Genomic DNA, 6,119 nt, shown 5'->3' with positions numbered 1-6,119 from the left:
CCTGCGACTCCTCTCTACTACTTAGTCGCTAAGTCACACTCCTATCCTTGTGACCGCTTTCCCTTGCGACTTGCCTAAATACCTCCTCACAGCATCTGGAACTAATTTTATTTAAGAAGTCTCTTTTATTTTTTTCATGCCATCACTCTCATCGTGGGATTGTTTATTTTTCATGCCAGGTTACGTGGATCTCAACTGCATATCCATCTCCTCTTTCAAAGATGAGATGACATCCCCTACTACAATGGTCTAGCCTCGTAGAATTTCGGGGAGCAGTTCATTGGAAATCTATCAGTATGAGGAACCACACATCTATGGAGACACGACCTGCAATATCAATAAGACTACAAGGCTCCCCTGCTACATCTATGAAGAGTTCGCCAAGCCGAACATACCAAAAACCCAAGAATATTTCCTAGTGTACCTAAACGTCAAGAGGTCTAAACTCCACAAGATAGCGTCACACCCTCTTAGTTTTCTGTGTGCTGAAACTATCAATTGGGTCCTGCAGAACATTGATATAGATTCATAGACAGTGAGGGACCATACTGGCACACCCTTAGCAATGATCTCTTCTATAGATATTGCCACTTACTACAGACTCCCTGAGAAGCAGGAGATTTTCAACACCCGGTGGTTCTCCACCTTTGTGATGCCTACCAAAGACATCCTGACAGAATGGTGGCAAGACCTGTCTAAATTCCCGATTAGAATAAATGAGGTGTACAGGACAAAGGGGCTAAGAAATGTTTATCAACTGATTGCTGCCATGATGTGCCACTTGTATGGAAAAGTAGACTGTGATGTATTCCACGGTACCTGGGTCCCTCTCATGTACGTTGTCGCCACCCGTGGAACAATCTTCAATTGGGCGAGCATTCTTGTGTCGGACCTAAGGATAAACATCATTGCAGCAAAGCATCTAGAGCCAGAGCAGCCACCAGAATTTTGCATGGCTTCATACCTCCTAGATGCCATCCGCATGAGATTCTAGTTCAATAACTACAACTATAGCTGGGATACATCAGCAGCCAGCCCCGTGCACCACCACTACAAGGTATTTTGGGAGACCACCTATAAGTGTATGATAGATGTTATTTCTGAGTCTTCTATCGTTCCACCATACCAGTGCCTATTCGGGGAGGAGCCACTGTGCATGTCGAAGAGGGCCATGGAAACCATTGTCAAGGTGGCACATTGGTTCCCCATCCAGGAAGGTATGTTCATTAGAGTTTTCGGTACCCATAAGGCCCCTCATGCTCTGCCCAAGTTTGTCACAGATAAAGTACTCCTGCAAGAAGTATGCTACTAGATGACGCAAGGTTTCTCGAGGGTACTAAGCAAAGGCAAGAAGAAACCATGGTCAACTTTCCCGCTCGTCATCGGAGCATATGTAGTTGAGAACTTCAAGCAAGTAGAAGAAGAAGCTGAAGCTTTGAAGGGTAGTCACTTTGTAACCCTCAACTATCAGACGTACAACCCTGAGAAAGTTGTGGCTTCCCACTGCAAGAGGGAAAAATTTAACTGGTCATATTCGCATGCTAGACAGGATCATGAATATGGGGTCAAGAATTGGTATAACACCACTAGGGAACTTGGCCCTAGTGAGAAACATGAAAGAGATGAGGAGCTCCTCGAACACTCCCAGGAAAATGTTAGTCTTCAAGAGAGATCCTCCACCCTGAAGAAGAAACAACAGGAGACATGAAATCCATCGGGAAATCCGAGAAGCAAAAGGAGAAAGAGGTCAAAGATATCCCAAGCGACCCAGAAAAGGAGGAGGATAACAAAACACTGGAACAAAGGAACGCCACCCAGGCAAGGAAAAAAAAAGAGCTCAAGAGAAAAAGGGAGCAAGATCTCAAGTAATCTCTAGAGTCCAATGACCAGGGCCAACTCCAAAAGAAGAGGCGATGGGAAGAGGAGGAAAAGAAGAAACAACTAGAAGAAAAGCAACAGGAAGAATGAAGGGCCCAGGAAGAAGCATAAAATAAAAGACAACAAGAAGAAAAAAAAGACAGAGAGGAGGAAGAGAAGAAGAGATGAGAACAAGAGCTAAAGGAGCAAGAAGAAAAGCTTAAGCACGCCGAGTATCTCAAGAAGCAATAGGCACTAGCAGAACAAGAGAGGAAGTGGCTAGAGGAAGAAATAAGGAAGAGAAAAGAAGAGTAAAGCAGAGAGATTGAATAGGGGGAGACTAGTGAGACGTATGAGCTGGACATGGAACAAGGTGAACTAGCCCCATTAGATGTTCCTCCTTCTACTCCCCTCACTGGAGGGCACCTTCCCTTACAAGAGCTAGGCTTCTCGGAGGAGCAAGAAGAAGAAGTCCTAGATCTCACTAAGCTCACCTTCGACCAAGTCAGCCTCAAAATCATGTAGGAGAGGAAAATGTATTATGCTAGAAACCTAGCGGAGCCCTTATCGGTCACCACAGCCAAGGAGATTGTGCCTGACACCACTGTGAATCCTGAGATGATCGCCTCGGTTGGGGTGACTTTCGTGGCCACCACAGAACATAATGTGGCCCGGATGAGCAAACAGATCACATACTTTCATAATAGGCTTTATGCATCAGAGTCACCAGATAGTTGAAAGGTCATGAGGAAGCCCAAGAGTCAGGGGTAGTTCAAGAGCCACCCTCATTTTATAAATACACCCTCATTACACATTGTAAAGGACTTTTAGCTGAGGAAATTTTTTTGGGACAATATTGTTTGAGAGAACTTATGCTCTTCTAATTGATGCAAGGAGTAATTATTATTTTCCACTATTGGATTCCACAAATATTTTATGTCATAATGCCATGAGTATTTTTTTCTTGATGGATCGGATGTTCCTGAGAGTTCTTTGACACACGTTATGTTCATGTGTTGTCTTGTGCTACAAGCCTTTTTTTGCTATGCGTGGATGATATATTATTTTCTAACTCTATTCTTATATTGGTGAATTGTTTCATTGATATTGGCATAATATTATCATTGACTGTGTGTTTACTTATGCTTATAAATGTTTGATTACTGTGAACTGCTTTACAATTGTTAAGCACTTTATTTTATGGACATGAGTCTTATCTAAAGTCTACTTTACTTTATGTAAGGTTTATGTTGTTTATAATCTGGCTATTCATGGTATGCACATTATAAGATGTTTGTTGATTATTTCCTTGTATTTATTGAAGTTCATGCGTTCAATTGAGCCCGCATTCCACTTTTGTCCGAAGCAAGCTCAACTCATCTAAGCGGTAGCCAAGCCTATATATTGGACAGGATCCCTAAATCAAATGGCACAAGGTGTAATTGGGATCCTACACCGGGGGGATCCCCTTAACTGTTGGCAGAGAATTTTGGCCCGTCAGTAGGTCTCTATCAGGTCATGTTTATGTTGGTCCTACGCATCTGTCTTACCAGAGCTTGGTGGCCTTCCTACCATGCCTAGACAATGTTCCCAAAGCCCCCCCACCACCACCCCCCCCCCCCCCCCCCGCCCCGCAAATCATGAAGAACAAAAGGAAAAATTCAAAGGAAAAGAGGGAAACCATAAAGTAAATAAATTCATGATAGTGGTCATAAAATCATGCAACAAAATCATATGGGCATGCACAATACAATAACAAAAAGGACAATTCGAACATAGATCAATCGAGGAACACAAGACATAAAATATCAAACAACATAACAACTCAATCCCCATGAGTTTTTGCGCTTATCAACACTTCATGAATAAGGCTCAACTTGAGCCCTTTCCATGATTCCATTCAGTCATACTACAACCAACCACAGAAATTAAACTCAAACCTTGCACAATTAATGACATTGCTTCAATAACAACAAAATCGATATGTAATCCATATCTAATCATCCATCTCAACCATTGATGCAAGGTGACTAGCGTGCTTGTTTTCCATGGTTTTGTAGGTCCTAGGCACATTTCAAGTTGTCCTTCACTATTTGTGCTTCTTGCACGATATGTAGTCCCAATTGGTTTCTCATTATCTTGGGGAAGTCTCTATGCAAATGGTTCTCCCTCATTTTTAGCATGTTATGGGATTTTTCCAAGACCCGTCCCATTTAGTAGCCTAGGTAAAACATCCTTCATATGCTATGTTGAACTTTTGTTGAGTTTTACATTTGTCGGTGTTGAAGCTTCTTAATTTCTTCCCAGGTTTATGTCCCAAATTTCCTTGCCTTTTTCCTCCAGTTCCAGAACTTCCTTTCGCATTCAAATCGGTCTTAAGCTCTGGCCTACACCTAGATTGTTCGTAGCAGTGCTTTAGCTTTCAGAGTTTTTCCCCCAAGGTATGTGGTGTTGGAAAACTTAATTTTGAGTTAAATTACTTGGCATTAAATTATCAATCCAGGTTGGTATATTTGTGAAATCAAATTTCAATTTTAATTCTAAAAATACAATTCTAATAGAAAGAAATGAATGGTAAACCTATACAAATGAATCAAATGAATGCAATGAATTGAAAATAACATCTTTATCTAAAAATATTTTGAATTTTAAATACTTCAAATGCAAGGAAAATCTGAGATGAAATCTAATCAAAGGACACACACATAATTCTGATGGAAGCAATGAAATAATTATTCTTGAAGGCAGTAAAAGCAAAGGCAATATTCTAATCTAGTGAAAGCAAAGACAATCCATTCTAGGAAAGTAAAATACTTTTAATCTAATGAAAGAAAACATTCTTATGCTAATTAAAGTAATAAACTAATCTAATGAAAGCATTTGAACTTAATCTATCAAAGCATGAAATCTTAATATATGAAAACATTTGAAATTTAGTCTATTAAGCATGGAAATATTTAACCTTGGAAAGCAAGAAAATATAATCTATGAAAGATTGAAAATTTAATCTATGAAAATGATGCCATTTATCTATGAAAGCATTGAAGCCTGTAAAGCAATTCTGAAATTCAGTGTGTTTTCAAATCTTAGAGCTCATTCATAAATTAAAACCATGGTTTTCCTAAGAATGCATATGTAAGAAAATTATGCTATGAAATAATTTATGTGAATGAAATGAATGTTCTTAATATGTAAAAGAACATAAATGGAAAGAAACAAAGCATCTAATCAAAAGACTTGAAATAAACATTGCAAAAAATGAACATAAAAGAAACTAATCTATCTTGAAAAAATGAAACAATAAAATACACTCATACTTATCAGGTGGCCATTCTGAAGTGCACTAGAGGTGGAAAGCGCGAGAAGCTATTGATCAAACACCAAATCTCATTATGAAGGCATAACCATATCAAAGGATTGTATTATTTGAAGTGAACTTCACTAGTATTCATAATCATCAAGTATAAACGTAGCCAATCCTTAAAATTCCAAAACTTAACACACCTTTGAGAGGATAAGGGACTCTTATTTATAAAAAAATTAAGATAACTAGATCCACAAATATATCATGTGGTTACAACCATGTGTTAACATCTAACAACTAGCATCTCTTCATATCTTCTCACAAATCTCTCTTAACTTTAATAGGAGACACTTATGAAAACTTCCATGATTCTTCTCCATGAAATGTGCTTGAACATTCATCTGAAACCTTCAAGAGTTTGAAAAGGAAATTCGAATTTGAGATTTAGATGCCAAATATGACTTTGCTATAATCTTCAAATATGCCTACACACATCACAAAAGTCATCCAAATCTTAGATATAAGTGAATACATGTTATTTTTCTAATATTTAACCATAAATTCACTCAAAATACTACAATAAATGATTTGGAAAATAATAAGTATAAACCCATATACGATCTTTAAAATGGTCTTAGTGTAAGGTGATGGAGCTACGAAATATGGTAAATATTGAAGGAAAGTGAAAGAAAATAGAGTGAAAAATATGACATTTTGGAGACCCAACACGTGGCTCATTAAATTCGATCTTATCTTTGAAGGACTTTAGCAACCCACTAATAAATATTATGACTTTTACCTTTTCCTCCATGTGGTAGGGCACATATCGAAGAAGCTCTGGGGATTTAGTAGCATACTTGTCACGATACATTTGCCCCATTTTGAGCTCATAAAACTCCTTTTCCTTACTATCAAAATATATTTCGAACATGTATTTGTCCCTAAATTGTTCTTCAAA

The sequence above is a fragment of the Pinus tabuliformis genome, chromosome 4_1 (assembly GCF_031772625.1).
Source record: "Pinus tabuliformis cultivar Carrire ecotype Pingquan chromosome 4_1, CPIR1, whole genome shotgun sequence".
Taxonomy (NCBI): domain Eukaryota; kingdom Viridiplantae; phylum Streptophyta; class Pinopsida; order Pinales; family Pinaceae; genus Pinus; species Pinus tabuliformis.
The sequence above is the reverse complement of the archived record's forward strand: the minus strand, read 5'-3'. Positions refer to the sequence as shown.